We start from the raw sequence: 17,775 nt of genomic DNA, 5'->3' as shown, positions 1-17,775 counted from the left end.
GAGGAGCACGGGAAACCAAAGGATACCTTCAGGGTTGGAGGAAGTTGACTAATACAAAAACCTGAAAATTAAGCCCTGCTGTCCGAGTTCCTTGCCCATTTGCTGCAGTTGAAACACTGTCAAAATATTATTTATTCTTATCTGAAGGGGAATAGTGGGTAACTTAGCAAAAGGCTCTGAATGGCATTTTCAGAAATGGTTTAGTTATTTGGAAACCTGCCCCTCAGCAAGAGCCAGAAGGGCTGCGTGCCTAGCTTGCATCTGAGAATGGCAGCTGGGCATTTACATCACAGTCCTGAAAAATGCACTAATAACTAATATCTAAATATAATACAGCAGTTCTTTTATCTTTAATACTCAGTCACATATGTTTTATTGCATGTTTTACTAATAACATTATAGACTCTCTAGGCTCTTTTTAAGTCTAATATTGAATTTAATGGCCTAGAACTAATAAGTTTTATTTCCCATGCTGAAAAAAATTGTCTTGCAGTAACTGAGGTAATTTATTTCAGTTTACCTTTAATAATAATGCTCAGATCAACAATACTTGGATAGCCCAAATGCCCCCAAGTCTATTCTGTGCAGTGTAAATTCAGTGCACTGTATTGATAAAAGCACTGATGCATTTCAAATGATGCAGATGCACGTGGAGTGAATGAATTATTTATCGTTTGCTTTGCATAGATATGGAGAACTTTGTAAGTGCTAATATTTTTCATTGTGAAAAAAGGGTTGTGTTAAGATGCTGCTTTGACAGCCCTGGAGACTAAAATTGCATAGTTAGCTGTAACACAGCTAGCTGGAGTGCAGGCTTCTCTGGCTAGCTCCTCCATGGGCTTGACCACATCAGAGAGACCAAATGAATTGCATGGGGGCAGGAGCCTTGTGCTTAGCAGGGGTAGGCCATTGGCATGAAAGGAAAGCTCATCTTCATCTTTCTCATCAGAGAAACAGATTCAGGTCTTGTATGTGTTCTTCAGGTGCTATAAAATGAGGGCCACACACCCGCCCCAACTCTCGTCCTAAATAAATGCAAACTGTTCACAGATGTTTTTGTTAGTGTAAATTTGGTGAAGACATAAGAGAAAATTGGGTTACTCTATTGGAATTTTTGCTTCATTACCCACCGTGCTAAACAGAGATACTAGTAAGTTAATTTTAACGTATTTTAATTTTGTGTTAAAATCACCTGAGAGAATGCGTTTGCTGAACTTGGTTCAATGAAAACTTGTCACACTCCCAGTTCTGGTGTGCTAAACCTCATATCCTATGTCATGGCAGTTTGTTTTTGTGATGTTTTTGTGAGCATTCTGGCTTTCCAGTCACTCTTGAAATATTTTCTGAGATGCATAGCAAGCCACCTGGAGCACAGTACAGGAGTTTGTGGTGGTAAAGATTTCGGTGAACTTTGAGCCCCACAGCTCTGAGATACATGAATGGTGATCTGTGAACATATGTATGCTAGTTAAGTAAGCACACGGTGAACTTTGAGGTAGTGTTGGTGTCAGTGAAAGTGTCCATGTGCTTTAGTGATGGTTGATTGCTTTTTTAACGTAAATGTCCTTACAAAATGCCATCCTATATTGCCAAAGAAGAAGAAATAAAGGCTCACACTCTATCAAGACGGCTACAGTGGGGAAGAAGAGAAGAATGTATTAACCCTTTGAACCATAATTTTGATTTTAAGACTCATCCTGGATCATCATGTCCAGGGATTTCATAGAGTAAAATCTCTACTCTGAGAGCACTGAAAGGAGTTTGCCTTGCTCCCTGCCTTGCAGCTGCTGTGTACTTGCTTAAGTTCAGCAATGACAGTAACCTATTCACTAAAGACAGGAAACCATGGAATTAATGGCTTTTTAACATACTATAATAGGCTGTGGAGGAGAGCATTTCAGCCATGTAGCTATTTTGTTCATTGCTGCTAGAGAGAGTGAAATGAGAAATCAATTTAGTTCTTTTAAAAATTAATACAGTCTGCAGAAGCAAGCTGGGGAAGCAAGCAGCTTTGTAGCTTGGCTATAGAAGTGCCTCTGTGTTCAGCATCTCTGTAGTGCTGGGGTGCTGGTGGGGCATACGTTTGGCTGGTAGGCGGAGAAAATCGTCTGTTGGTTTCTGAATTTGGAGGGAGAAATACACTGGAGAAAGTCCTGTTTGTGAAAAATATTCCACCTTAGAAAAGCAGAAGTAACACTGTAATGGTCAATTAGTATTTTACACCCACGTGCAAAAGCCATATGTGATCTCAGAAATTCAGTGCAGTAGCTTTGTCGTTGTGTCCCTGCATCATGCCAAGTTGAGTGAAGAGGCCAGCACAGGGACAAGACTGGTGGTGTGAACATCACCTTTGAGAAGTGAGATGAAAGGAGGCGAGTGATGGAGAGGGTTTGGCGGGGTGATGTAGCAGGGAGCACAGGCTGCAGAGTTACTGGGGGTGAATGCATGAGGGGAGGGTCTTGGGGTTATGAACAGAAGCAGGGGCTGGAGTTGTGGAAATGATGAAAATGAGCCTGGAAGTCAGTAATGTGATCTTGTGTCTTAGGCCATTAAGACATTTCTCACAAAGAGCTGCAAAATACACTCAGTTGTTTGGGTAACCTTATAGGGACCAATTAAAGAGTAAAAGATGGCTGGAAGATGCAGGGGATGTCCTTGGATTTTTCTTTCTTGTTTGAGCTCTGCTAACATCCACTCCAGGTAACTGCCTAATTCTGTTCCTACTGACATTATTTTTAAAAGAGCAGGAAAAGCAGACTTCTCCCCCACATGCAGTGTGATAGTCACACTCTCGCATGTTAGACGAGGAAACATTTCCTAGACTTCTTACATCCATTCACAAAAAGAGATTCCCCATTTTGCATTCATGCCTGGCTCCACTAAAATTAGTGTTTTTCTCTCCAAGTAACTCAGAAGTGAGGTAGTGCCTCCTGCCACGATGGTGTCTGACAGTGAAGAGCATCTGTGGGGAACAATCTGAAGCTGCAACAGGTGTGAAAACAAGGAGCACCTGGGCTCTTGTGTGTGTTAAATTTATTTGCAGAGTTGAGGTTAAAATCTGTGGAGATAGGATAGAGGTTGCCTTGCTTTGTGCCTCCCCATTGTCACTCTTTGTGCTGCACCAAGGTGCATGGCAGTTTTATATGGCTGGTGGTTGAGACAAAGCTGTGAAATTCAGTGTTGGCTTTCTCTACCCCTCTAGGCTTCCTGCAGCTGCACTCAGTTCAGAGGGGATAGGCTTTTGATTTAAAAAAAAAAAAAAAAAAAAAAAAAAAAAAAGAAGGAGAACAGCAGGAATGGAAATGGGGGAGAAACAGCACTCTGCCATAGGGAGCTGCTGTGCCCGTGGGGGACTTTAGAAGATGCAGCTCACATCAGCAGTGTTTCTGCTGCTGAAAGAAAAGAAATGCATTCACCAGCTCTGCCTATGTGTTTAACAGTTTGAATCCGGTTAAAAAGGGACCTGGTTTTTCATCTCATTTAAAGTGGTTTGAAATCAAAACCTGCTGCTTTCAGAGATGAGGGAGATGTGCTGGTTTTACAGGGATTTAACTGGGAGATGGATTAGGTGTTCTCTTGGTGTGTGTTAGTTAAAGCTCCAGGTGAAGAGCTGTAGGTTCAGTGGGATGCTGATAAATACTCTTCCCCAGGTTTTACACCTGCAAAGCGAGCAACCAGGAGCTGCCAGTTGTTCCCAGCCCCTGGGAAAGGGGGAACTGCTGTGATGGAAATTGCATTTGATAAGCCTGTAAAAGGATGGTCATAACTGCAGCTGGGGTGGTTGAATTTGTACCAAATAAATTTGTTGTTGTGCTGGATTTTTGTTTGTTCATTTTCCTTTGTCTCTTCAGATGTGTATAGCACAGAATGGAAAGAGGAGGGAGAAAAGGAAAGCAGCATGTACCCAGCTCCCAGGTGATGGTGAGATGCAACAGAGGGTGGTGGTCTTCTCCCTTGCCTGGACACCTGGCCATGGGTAGGGTTGCCTTGGGAGGAAGTAAGGAATAGGAATAAGGAATTCAGTTAGATCTGTCACTACTGAGAAAATCTGGACAGATAGATAGGGAATTCAGTTCTGAACCTCAGCTAAGGAACATCAAAAATGAGGGTTTGCATGGACCTGCTGAAGATTTTCCTAATGATCAGGTGGGTGTAAGAATGGGAATGTTTTGTGAGAAGAAAATCTAGGAGAGGAGCATCTAGGGAAAAAAAAAAAAGAAGAAATGTGTTGCATAATTGCAGGATATGCTGAGCAAGAAGTACATGAGAGGGAGGGGTGATAAGAAAGGAGAGCTCTTCAAGGTGCTTGGGGCCTCTTGTTAATCAGCCGATACTGATTACAACAACACTGCTGGTACCTTCAATAGTGATTCCAGAGATCTGAAATCCGTCCACACAATTCATCTTAAAAACCCTCCATTCTGTGGGAAACAACCTGCTTTTTTTATTATTATTATTTTATTTTAAACCAAGGTAATTTTCCATTTTCTCCACTGCCCTGCCTAACTTTGCTTCCTTGTTGAAGGTTTTGACTTGATGCAAAACATGTATTCTTAAGTCAGGAGCTTTCCCTGAGCTTGCTCCACTGCTCTTGGACACTTGCTGAACGTGGAGTGCTCACCAAGAATAATTAGAGTGGTATGTATTTTTCCACTTGCCCCCTTTTAATGAACATTAAATAAATATATACCCTGATACAGCAATTTCATAAATCAGAGATTAAATTTTACATCAGATATTTGTAATTGAAATTTTAATAGGCAAAGATTTACTTATCTAAGAAAGAAAGCCTCTGGTGAGTTTGCATCTCCTGACTGCATTAAGCTGATGAACATATAAGAAGCAGTACTTTTTTTTATTATTACAAGAAATAGTACTAAGCTTATATATATAATTCATTAAAAGAAATTTAGAGTGAAATAATTATCATTGATCAAGGGAATATAATTATACTTTAAAATGTAGATATACAAATCTCACATCAGTGAAAATTCAACTAAGAATGGAAGAGACCAAAGGTTTGCCCATCCCCAAATCTTGTTTCCATCAGTGTCGATATGGTCATGTACAGGAATGAGGAAGTGCAACAAGCTTCACACACTTTTTAGGTCAGGGGAATACCAGATCTTCTTGTGGTTTATTTATTTAGTAACTCCAAGTACATTTCTCTTCCAAGGAACTTACCAACTGTCCTCCAGAGTCTTCTGCATCCCTTATGTCCTTCATCAAGGAGTTTCATAAGCCTAAGACCTACGGCACGAGGAACTGCCTCCTTTTGCTTCCTTGGGAGTTTGCTCACATTTGCTTTGCTTGACGGTCCTTATACTGGTATTTTGGATCATCTTCATCGTGTCTTGAATGGTTTCCATCTCTAGAGTGTCATTTTTGAGACAATGGGATCGTCACTACACAGAAATATTAGGGGTTGGCTTCTTAAATATGTTCAAATGATTTCAGTTTCATGACATTTTAAGCCAAGTTCGTAGGTGTAGTACAACTTGTTTGACCCCAAAGAAAAGGCAGAACCTTTTGCACTGCACTAGAGAGAAACTCTATATGACCTGGTGCCAAACTGTACCATGCTGGATGATCACAGTACCATAAAACTTGGGATATATGTTCCCAGCATGACTTTCATAGATTTACATGAAGCCAATGCTGTTCCATACACATACCCCAGGGTTTTAAACCGGTTGCTTTGCTGATATCTCTTTCTACTGCCAGCAACAAGGAATAATCTCTGGTAGAAAATGCAGTGATCCTGTAAGTGATGCTGAGACAGAAGTTGTTGTTCACGCTGTGAAATAATCTCTGATTATAGGAGTGTAACACCTCTTAAAAGCCACTTCTAATATCATGCTTAGCAGGGAAAGAACTCAAGGTAAGGCATCAAAGGTGAAGGAAAGAAAGAAAGAAAAGAAAATGCAAGAAAAGGAGAGTGGGGAAAAAACTTCTTACAATAAATTCCTTTCATAAAGAGAAAGAGATGATGATGTAACCAGATTTGTGTATGGCCAGGCAGGGAGCTTGCCTTCACAACCCTGCCAGCTGGGTATGGTGCCAAGCTTTCCTGTTGATACTTCACCTAAAGTCCCTCTTCACCTAAAGCTTCTGGGGAATTACAAGAATATTTACTTTAGGTCGAACAGAATTTTTTTTTAATTTTTTATTTTCTTAGTTCTCAAAGAGACTATTAAAATTGTATGTGAATGGCCCCCCAAGGCTAAGAATATTTGGAAAGTAAAGGAAAATAATCCAACATTTAATTTTGTTTGAAAAGACTTTTGAAAAATATCAGGTTCTTTTGAAGCCCTATAGCTGATTTGTCAATGCTTAAGGTTTGTAATAACTCACAAAATCCAGACAGTCAGCTTCAAAGCTCACTCAGTGGTGTGGATGGTAAAAGGAAATGAAGTCTAGTAAAATGGTAGTGGGGAATTTCAAAAGCTCAAGTCAAGAAGGGAAAAAAATAGTTTCAGCTCGAAAGCAATTTGCCCCTAAAGATTGATATTTTGGATTTACTGCCTAAATGATGTTTATTTTGGCATGCACTGGACCTGCTAAAAATCAACTATATGTTACAGGGTGGTAAATCCGGCAATTCAGAGAGACTTTGGGCTCATTACAATTATGCAGAGGCAGTCAGTCCAGGTGCTGCTGGGAAGTACTGACCTTATACACTTTCTGTAGGAAAATCTGAATACCATGGTACCTACAGGTGGGATGAAAAGAAACTTGGGTTTGTCCAAGTTTTACTGACTTGGAAAAAAAAAAAAAAAAAAAAGCCACCATTTTTGCACCCAGTAATCCTTCCAGTAGTCAAATTTATTATCACCCTTATAAATGCTTATTCTCAGCTCATCAGTCCTATTTTCCTATTTCCCAGTGAAATTCCCCAAACCATTCCCCGAACGTGCTGGTGGTTCTCCCTGTGACATTCCCTGCTGTGATGGCATTCACGTACATGAGCAGGGACACAAAAAGCTGCTGCCGCTGCTGTTTTTTATTGCTTTGGCTGATGGACTGGCTCATTTTACAAGATGTATTTCTTGGAGGACATGCATAAGCCATGGTCCTTATTAATAATTTGGAAGTTTCTTTTACTTTCTTATTCTCCTTCCCAGTGGAGTATGAACTCTGTGACACTAAAAATAAAATAAAATAAATAATAAAAAAAAAGTTCATGCACTCTCAAAATCACTTTTTTGCTTTTTTTTTTTTAATAATATTACAAAGAATATATATGTAAATATATTTGCTCCATTTATTCAGCATTTTCCTTCTTCCAGGTTTTAATTTCATGGGCAGAATTTGAGAGAGTTTACTATTGTCTTTGCCTTGAAGCATTTAGCTGTGTGGTTGTTTTGCACAAGTGGGTAGCTCAGCTTTACCACCCTCCTCTCTCACTCCCTGTCCTAAAAAGGTAGAGAAGGGGAAGGGGAGAGAGAACGGGGCAGGCCTATACATTAGCAGCCCACTTACATATTATGGATATTTGCCTTAAGGTTGGTTCTGCTAACCATATTGTCAAAGGTCAGGAGCAGGGGTTACCAGTCACACACTTATTTATTTCTTTTCTTTTTTTTGTTAATGTCTTACATAGGGAGATATTTTTATAAGTAGATTTATATACCTATAATTGTAGTATTTCTGACTTTTTTCTTAACGGACACAGAATGGCCAACATGGCTAAATTATCAATCCAAAATAGACCTGAGTATGAAAAACAGGGGGGGGACAGTTTGTTAGAATTCCATATTTGGCATTTATTTTTCTTCTTTCCGGGACAGGAAGCTGAGAACATATAATCAATTTTTTGTTGCAATCATTTTTTAAGGGAAATGATATAGGACTATAGTCAGGAGAAAACAGTACTGAATATAGCCTGTATTTACCAGTTTGAAGGACCTTAATCAACACAGTGTATTTTGGTAGCTCCATCCAAAAATGATAGATTGTAGTGGGAATAGACATTTTCCGCAGTAGGATAAAGACCATGAGAGGCTCATGGACATTCATGATAAAGAGAAGTATTGCCCTGAGTGACAAAGAAATGATGTAATAATAAGGGAAATAAATGAAAACATGAAGAAGTAAAGACATATTCATTAAATAAGAACAAAGGGCATCCTTTGGTTTTAAAGCTATTGACTGAAAGTTTTTAACACATTGAGAAACCATTAAGAAGATACTTTTGAACCAAAGGTTTTGTAGGAATCAAGAAAGGACCAATCATTCTTTTGGTGTAATCTCATTTACTTCATTGCATTTAAATTGGGTGTTTATATCTGCTCTTCTGCTTCAGCATCTGCATCAGCATGTTTGCCCTCTTAGCAGCAAACCACCGCTGATTCAAAACTGATATTGGGCGGGGCAGCGAACGATGCAAGGTACTGGTTCCTTGGTGAGAATGGGAATAAGAACAAGATGGAATAAAAAATTCACCTTTGTGATTCATTGTGGGGCTGTCTGTGGGATGTGGACTGGTCACCGCGAGCAAACAGATTTGAGGTATTCCAGGAAAGCTATATACTTAGCTGATATTAATTTCATTTCGTCATTGACAATTTAAAGCCGATTCATTTGGATGTCTAATTGGAAACTGCTTCTCCTGGTAGCTGTTCCCTTGCACTTGGAAGTCTGTTCAGCTTCAGGTAGTGCTCCTTGCTAGGTCGTCTGCCAATATCACGTCCAAACGTTCATTAACGGCCCGTCACATCTATTGAAGGTGTTTCCATCGGCTCTGTAACACAGTGCCCTCTTGTGACCAGCCCAAATCCCATAACCGCACACCGGTAACAAGAGCGGGTAGGTTATTGTATCTAACGTCTTACCTCGACTTTCAAAGGTCTGACGTGAGGGTGACAGCTGCAGCTCTGTCGCACGCTTTTTGCTCTTGGACTTCAGCACAGTCGTAGCATGCTAGACACTTCTGAAATAAGGTGATGTAAAAGGGATCCTGCAATATTGCACACAAAGAAAATTAAAAATTTATCCAGAACTGTGCACACAGTAAATTTGCTTGTTAATGCACAAAGATCTCCTTCAGCTGGTACTGAAATTTCAGCACTCTGCCTACAATAATAGTAAGAAAAAGGAAAAACAAGCAAACAAACAAACAACCATTTTACATGTTTTTTCTGTCATGGCCACTAGCAAGTGTAATTGGGCTGGGGACAAAGAGAAGGAGCAGAGGAAATGCATGGAAGAATTAAGAAAGCAATCTGTGGGGTCACGTTTTAATGAAAATTTATTCATGAATTCCTTTTTTTTTTTTTCTCAGTGTCAAATGTATTATTACATTTACATGTAACACTCAGGGTTATATGCTCCCCTGTGTGAAGATGACCTAAATGAAGCAGAAAAGAGCTGGTGCTTTTGGCAGAGAAGAGAGGGGGTCACCAAGCGATGCTGCAGCTCCAGGAGGTGCTTGGAGCAAGGCTGTCTGCACCCCGCTGGCAAGGTGGGGATGGTGGCTGTCATGTCAGCTGGTAGCTATGGTGGCAATAGCTCTTGAGGCTTTATATTCCCGATAAAGTCAGTGCCACAGCATCCCTCACATCGCACAAGCTGGGATGAGCTGCTGTGTGTTATCCATTATTTGCACTTTGTTTTCCTGTTTAGATGCATGGTGAGATTATGAAAAATAGATGGCGTATGGATAAATGTGTTCTAGGGCTACTTCCTTGGAAATTAGCTCTTTAGGGTTAAATAGCTTCTGGTCTGTGCTGAAAGTGGGAAGTTTCTGGCATGAAATCGAAGTGATGGGTATAATCTGGAATCTCCAGCTGTCCAGACTCGGTGACCTGGGGTCATTCTCATTTTTCCTGCTGTAACTCCTAGGGTTTGAAGAGCACTTGGTATGAGCACAACTGAACTGAAACAGAAGATGGCAGAGAATTTTTTAGGAAGATTCCTCTACTCTGGAATAGGCCAAAGACAGCTCAGGGTGCTGCAAAGTCCCTGTGCTGCTGCCATCTCTCACAATGAAACAGGGAAAGCAGCAATGAGCTGCATATTTTTGCTGTTGTTGGTAGGATTTTGTTTTGTAAGGGGGTTGATTTGCCTTGTATGGAGTCAAAATGGATTTACTTAGAGGATTTCTCTCTTTTTTTTTTCCCTGATTACAGTCTGTATCCTTTTCCCATGCATGAATTAAAAAAGCAGGTAGAGGATGGGAAGAGGAGCTATTTGAAGTTGAAATATATTCTCTGTTTCTCACATGGACTTCAGCTTTTCATGCCTATGCCACTGAGCCATGATCTCTACATACAGATTTGCCAGATTGGGGCTCTTTGAAGAGGAGTTCAGTCTCACAAATGAGGCGCGGCTACAGAACTGTACCTAGCTTCAAATTTGGGACTGAGATTTCAAAGGTGTGCACAGACAGGGTTTAGGGCTTAGTTCCTAGCCTTCTCTCAATGAGACTGAATAGACTGAATAAGCTTTTTTTCTTTTTCTTTTTCTTTTTTTTTTTTTTCTCTTTCTCTTTTAGTTGGGATCTTAAAAGATTTGAGGTTAGTCAAAAAAAAAAAAAAAGAGAGAGAGAAACAGAATGGTGTTATGGATTTTTATAGTTTTAAGTTTTCCCAGGACTCAGCCTTCTTTGATCTTTTGACAAGTTAATTTACAAGCCTGCTAGAGATGCACCTTGATATGGGAATATTTCTGAGCTATAACTGTGTTTTATTTTACTGGCACGACTGTAAAAGCACTATATTGGTGCACCAAGTACAACTGCATTGAAGTAATGAGCAATTAAAAACACTTCTTGCATAATAAAGCACATTCTCTCATGTTGCACTTACTTAATGTACCAATGCAGTGTGTTATACAGCATTTAGCTAAATTACAGTAAATCACCTGTTTCAAGTTTCCCTTTCTACTTCTCATGTGTTTTTTTTTTTTTTTTTTTTTAAAAAAAAAAGTGCTTGAAACAGTAAAAGGATAATGACCCATAATGCCAGGAAGATAAAAATGGGATTTCAGTTGTCTCCTGGAATTAAAGGCTGTAGCAATGTTGTTAAAGCCAAGCTGTTCTCCATCCCCTGTTGTTCCCTTGCATCAGCATCACAAAGAAAAACAGACTGTTGCTTATTTCTGCACTGTGGAGTAGCAAGACTGAAGAAAAAGGAGTTGCTGGTGGAGGGCAGGTGGATAGAAGACAAAAAGTAGGGCAATAGGGGTCTGTAGCGAGTTACACGTGCCAAGGTCTACAGGGGCCATCCCCAAGGCCCAGGGTTTGCTGAGGGTGGGATGAAGCTGTGGGTATGGAAATGGGGTTTCGTTGCCATTCACCACTTGTGCTCCTTCCCTCCCTTCTCTCTCTGTTATTCCAAAGCCAGCTTACTGCTACACCGGGGGACAAGAGATGGAAAGCCACTTCTGAATTTTCTCTCTGGGAAGCAGCTCAGTATCAAAACAAGCTTGGTTTGTGCTTTGGGCAGGGAATTTCAGATCCAGGTGTTATGAGTACATGTGATAAATATCAAACAGGTACACTGCAGCATGTCTTGAAAGAACCACAGGTTGTACTATTAAATGAGTCAGCACAGCATTCTCCTTTTCTACCTGAGTTTGGGAGCGAGTCGTTCTGGACACCTGAATGAGCTGAATCTGCTGAGGATTGCCTGTGCTTTTATTTCCCATTAGATTCTCTGCAGTGAGGTGTTACAGCAGCTAGGGAGCATGCATGGCCCTACCATTTGCTGACTGTGTATGCCCGTGAATTTTCCAAGTGCAGGCCCAGGGGTGACTCCTTGCCATTCCAGGCTGCTGGACTCCCGTTAGGCAGATTCTGCCCCAAGTGAGACAGTCACCCTGCAGGCCCACTAAATAAGTCACCATTTCCCTTTTCATGAAAACAGAGGCAAGAAAACATTTCTCTAAGCCTAGCTGTGCTTGTTGTTCTCCCCCCCTATATCATGCTCAAGTTTTTTTCCGTGTCTGGTATTTTTTGTTAACATTTGCTGTCATTGTTGTTGTTGTTTTCCTGACAGTTTTTCTCTCCTCTTTGCTTCCATTATTTCCCAGAGTCCAAGGCTCTTTCTCTGAACATCAGTCTCTGAACATAGTGGACTGCAGCTGGCAGGATTAAGTTTTTTTTGTTTTTTTTTTAACATCTTGGTGCCACACACAGCAGCCTCTTCACCTCCGCTTGCCCTTTTTTCCTCCCTCTTGTCACACAGAAAACACTTTTTTCTAGAAAATCCTAAACCTCCCACAATTTACCTGCCACACAAGATGCTCACATGAGCTGTTCGGATGCCTCTGCATCAAGTATAAGCCTGTTGCTTTGCCTAGCACTTATGGGCTGCTTCATCCCGGGGTTTTGCCTCGCGGGCTGGTTTGTGGGTGCGAATGTGGCAGTCCCAGCAGTGAACACCCACCCCTGCCCAGCCCGTGTCTGGGTGCTTGCTTTTGTTGTGATGCTGTTCCCATGGTAATATACCGAATTTCTACATAAAACGGCAGCCACCCCCAAGCCTGCAAACACTGGCATCATTACAAGATGGTATTTTTCTTCCTGTGTGCTGCAGGTCTGCTGTGGATGATCTGGATTTGCTTTATCAAGCCAGACCCTTCTCTGGCCCCGGTGTGTGTGTGCGGGGGGTGAGGGCTGTGGGATGCCCGAGCCCACCCAAGAAGCCCACCCACTCTTTTCCCTACTCTCGTTTCCATCTGCAGTGCTGAGGCTCACTGAAAACTTTTTAGGATGCTAAACAAACATAACATTTTTTTCCCTTTTTTTTTTTTTTTAAATTCTGTTGCCTCATCTTCATGGGTTTTTTTGAGTGAATGTGGTTATAATACGCAGAGTCTCCAGCCTGAAAACAACAACTCAGTCTGAAAAACCAACAGCCTCACTGCTGTATGCTTCCTTCCTGTTATCTTGTGTGAGCTGGTCGCTGCTGGGGTGCTGCGCCTGAGCAACACCTGCCTGGGAGGGCTCGGAGAAACCCTCGGCTGCTGCAGGCATTTCAGCAAGCGCCTGCTGCCGAGAAATGCCCCTGTGTCTTAAAGCCTTCAGTGCTCTGGGCCATTAGAAACCCCACGACAGCTTTTTTTTTTTTTGGAAGAGGGGATGAAAACATCGGGCTCTTCACCTGTTTCCAGCTGCAGTAATTGGCCTCATTGCGTGGAACAGGATGCGCTATTTTCACTTGCAAAGCTCAGAGGACTCTTCCAGGTTTTCTAACCCCACTGAAAAGGGTAGGAAAATATCTTGCTACAGCAGCAGGGGTGAGAAATGACTGAATAGTGCCTGGTCCCGTGGCAGTAACAGTCTTGCACATGGCCCATTGCAATGCCACCTCGTTTCCCGCAGGGCATGCTGCCCTTTGCCCTCTGGTCACAGCGTAATTCGTTTGCTAGCCTCGCTGGTCACGCCACAATCCAGAGCCTCATTTATCTGATACAGTTCGGAACAACTTCAGGACTTAGGTTTCTCTTATTCACCAATCTCCCTTAATCTTAGGGATTGAGAACAATAATTCCCCCGATGCTGACTTTCATCAGACTGAGACTCACTCAATTATCTTTCATGTCTGCTGATCTGAAGCCACAGCACTTGAGAAGTTGCCTTTTCCTCTAAGTCTGTGGCTCTAAATGACTGGAGCTCTCCTAACAACCCTGCTATTGCCTTCTGTTTTTCACTAACTCTTCCTGCTATTTGCTGCATGTGAATTTTATCACTTTTTTGTTCCTTATTTTTCTTTCATCAGTTGATAAACTAATAGAAAATTACGATTTTATTAACAGCATGTGCTAGAGCTGGATTTAACTTCTTATTCCCCCCCACCCCAAGTCTTTTATCACATAATTCTGTTTTCTGCTTTCCATAATCTCCGACAAATAATGAAAATTCTCCTCAAAAACAGGCCTGCCTTGCTATTATCTTACAAACCAGTCTCTCTTCTCTAATAGTGTGTGCTTACAGACTCTCACAGGAGCTGTACAGCCATAAATTCTTGAGCATTGACGCCAATGCAAATCTGTGTTCCTGTAGCTGGGTGTAATTCCTTTGGCTTCCTTGCACCTGCCAGAAGTCAAACTAACTCCTTCCAGAGGTAAAGTTGTCCCTGAACTTCTTGTCCTCTGTGACGAACTATTTAGTGTTGTACCCACTTGCCTCATAGCAAGTGCTCCTGCAGCTCCTCTAACCGTGGCAGTGGCTGACTTAAGCCTGCCCCTTTTAGATATCCATAATAGAGCAGCACTGGATTAGGGATGATAAATAACTAACCTTCCTATTTTGTTTAATATCTGTCAGTTTATCAGTAAAGGATTTTTTTCAATGAATTATTGTACTCCCTTTTTTTATATCATGGCAAATGATGTGAGATATCTTGCTCTCTTGCTGGTGTTCCAGTATTTTGCTGGCTGCTTGGGCTGCCTCTGCATGTTGAGCTGATAACTTGGGGTTCCCAAATGGAACCTACTGAGTTCCATCACTAAGCCATGTCCCTCAGTGCCACATCCACACATCCCTTAAATACCTTCAGGGATGGGGACTCCACCGCTTCCCTGGGCAGCCCATTCCACTGCCTTACCACCCTTTCCATGAAGAAACTCTTCCCAACACCCAACCTAAGCCTCCCCTGGCACAACCTCAGGAAATTAATGCCAGTGTTTTGACTTGTTTCACCCCAAAGGAGAGGCTGCATGAGCCCAGCAAAAGCAGGGGACAGGAGCTCCTGGCTGCTCAGTTTGTTTTCTCTGTATTCACGTTTCCTGCCCAAATTTAAAAAGGATGTTTACAAAGAAGCAAGGAAACTCTGACACTGCAAATACATCATCGGGCTTGGGTTTCCCAATTTAATTTATTTGCTTTATCTTTAAAAAAAATATTGCTGAAGCTCCCATTCCTCCACACTGACTGTACAGCACTGAGGCTGCTCTGTTATTTCTAGTAATCACTGCTTTCTGTAATCAGTCACTTTTGTAAGTGTGACTACGTGTCTGTGCCTACACTCTGGGCACATAATGTGTTCCACCAAGCAGACAATTTCCTGGAAGTTGAGAGAGGGGGAGGAGCTGGCGGAGTGAACTCTGCTGTTGAAGAAATCCATTATATAATGGAATAAATGGCTTTAAGCCTGAAAGTTACATTTTTCAGCATCATTTACACTGAACACCAGCCCCAAAGAAAGGCAGGTATAAAAAATGAGATGCAGTGATGACCTTTATCAGCTGTGGTGACAGCTATAAATCAGGCTGCAAATCCTCATCAGCTTGCTGGACAGAATTCATTACAGACAGAGATTGCTGCACTGTTTTTTGTCTTTGATTGAGGTATGTCCCATTTAAATAAATGCTCCTTCACTGAAACAAATCACACATTTCAAAACAGAAGTCCAAGAATATTATTCACTGATTCTTTTGAGGACTAAGATAGTACAACTTACAGACCAGCTAAACCTCACAATGTTTTGCTTGGAGTATAATGCAGATCAATTTGTTCTTTTTTTAAGCAGACCAATTTTCTGTTCATTAATTCAGATGCTGTGTTGATGGTTCGTATTGAATATAATAGCAAGATTTACTGCCCTAACAAATCAGTGCTGCTTCGTTTATGCTTTCTTATTCATATCAGAAGTACATGCAGCAGATTAGTACCTGATATTAAGCTCATTACAGTTTATAAAATAATGAAAAATTCTTTCACTGCCTACTTCTGACTATGGAGAAACTTTTGTGTGATCATCTTGAAGTTTTGTACTTTATCAAGATGTAATTTTTTTTTGCAATATATGCAAGCAGGAGCATAGGGAGCAATAAAAGTTTAGTAGTAATGTCACTGTGAACAGCAAAATAACTTCCATCAGTTCAGGTGATGCTCAAGAAAGTTCCATCAAGTATTAACAGACCACTGACTCATTGTATTAATAAACTTTTTTACCTGAGTGTTGAACTTTGAGTTAAGGGTGAACTTTCATGTCAGTTTTTCCTGTAATTAGAAAATATTCTGAGAGGCTTGCAATTATCCAGATGCTTTGCTGGCTATGTTTAAAATGAGCTTTTTCTACTTAGAGTTTAGAATGTAATTGGGGAAAAAAAGAAAAAAAAAAAACTTTTGCTGACATGGGATGAGTATTAAAGCAGTAATTTTTTTCAAAATACCTGATAATTAGGTAATATCCTGTCTCTCAGTTATTCATGTTTTCTGGAATATCTGGGAATAAAAATATAGACTGTGTATTTTCCTCATACAACAAATAATGCTTCAGTGTTAATGGCTTAAGGATATATATAAAAGGGAAATGTGTGTAGGGAGTGTTAATACCTTTTATCACATCACTGCAAAATCGTTGGCACAAAGGTGTTTCTTCAGGACCTGGCGCAGAGGCTGGAGGTTGAAGCTGTAAATAAATTGTGCTGGACCAGACCCCAGACATCATCTGTTCTGGTGTCTGGGCTGGGACATGAGCAAATGCTTAGCAAAGATTTTAAAAAGTGAGCACATTTCTCATGATGATAATCTGGGATATGCTTCTGGTGACCAGAAATTTCTGGTTCAAGGACTTTCTAAAAAGTGTCTCCCCCCACAACACATAATGTTTTCTGGGTTTTTCTTCCAATTTTCTAGTTCTTGTTTGGACACCCACTATACTCGGGGACTGTGACTTCCACAGCTTGCTTATATTACGTGTGAAGAAGCAAGCCCTTTTCTTTGCGTTGAACTTGCCACTGGCTGTCATTATTTAATGCCTCCTAATATTTATTTTGGAAGAGGCAGGGAGCAAGCATTCATTATTTATCTTTGCCATGCTGCTTATGACTTTTTGGACTTCTGTTCTAGTTCTGTTCAATCAGTACTTTTCCAGCTTGAAAAAATCTTAGTTTGTTTAGTCATAAATCATATGAAGCACTATTTTAAAGTCCTGAATATAATCAAGCATGCTTATGAAAATGCCATGCCCTTGAACAACACCACAGAACTAATGACAAAAATTTAATACTGTCATATCTGAACAAGAGCTCTCTTCATTACTCTGGTCTCAAATGCAAGTCTTAATCTAATTCAGATCCTGCAGTTTTTATTCAGTGCTAAAGATATTGATAAAATTTATGCCATAATTAAAAGGAAGAGATGCTTTGAGAACTTTGCTCATGACTCTGAAGTGCTGCTGAGGTGATTTTAAGTCTCAGAGTTTGTTATTTGGAAAATATCATCCATATTGCATCAACAATTTAGCCTTGAAGAATCTGCTTCACCTCACTCTCAGAAATGATTTTTTTCTTCTTGATTTTAGTTATAAACCAGTGACATGAAAGAGATGACTGTTTTATTATTAATAATATATACAGTGTAAAAACTTTTCATCTGCACATTTGAAGTATTTTACAAAGATGGTTAACAACTGTGAGGAGGATAGTCATCTGTCTGAAAAAAAAAAAAAAGAAAAAAAAAAAAGAGACTGAAACATGGGTAAGGAGGGAACATGCCAAAGTTTTGGAAGAACAGAGTCTGTGGACCCAATGTTGTCCTCAGTGGGTTTCAGGTGGGTTGAGGTTACAGCAAGCTGTGTGAATTCACTTGTGTTAATCCTGTAGGATTTAGACCCACCTTTGACTCATCCCACAACAACCCATGGTTTATGTTTAATCATTCATGTGTCCGTAACACTTAACACTCGTGGGATACACGATGACCATACACCATGACAGCCATTTTCAGGCAGTCACAGTGAGGGTAGGCAATGAAGAATTGTTTCCCTAACTGAAACCAGAGGCAGAAGTTGGGCAGGATCCATCAGTTCTCTAACTTAGCCA

The 17,775-nt window shown here is 40.7% G+C and overlaps 1 protein-coding gene across 3 annotated transcripts in view; it reads left to right on the top strand.

The window, feature by feature from the left end:
- DPP6 (dipeptidyl peptidase like 6) overlaps positions 1-17,775 on the top strand; it is a 409,630-nt gene that overhangs the window by 250,911 nt on the left and 140,944 nt on the right. The gene's annotated exons all lie outside the window — the stretch shown is intronic.

Source organism: Anser anser, assembly GCF_964211835.1.
Source record: "Anser anser genome assembly, chromosome: 2".
In the NCBI taxonomy this organism is placed as follows: Eukaryota; Metazoa; Chordata; class Aves; order Anseriformes; family Anatidae; genus Anser; species Anser anser.
This window is presented reverse-complemented; position numbering and strand designations above follow the sequence as displayed.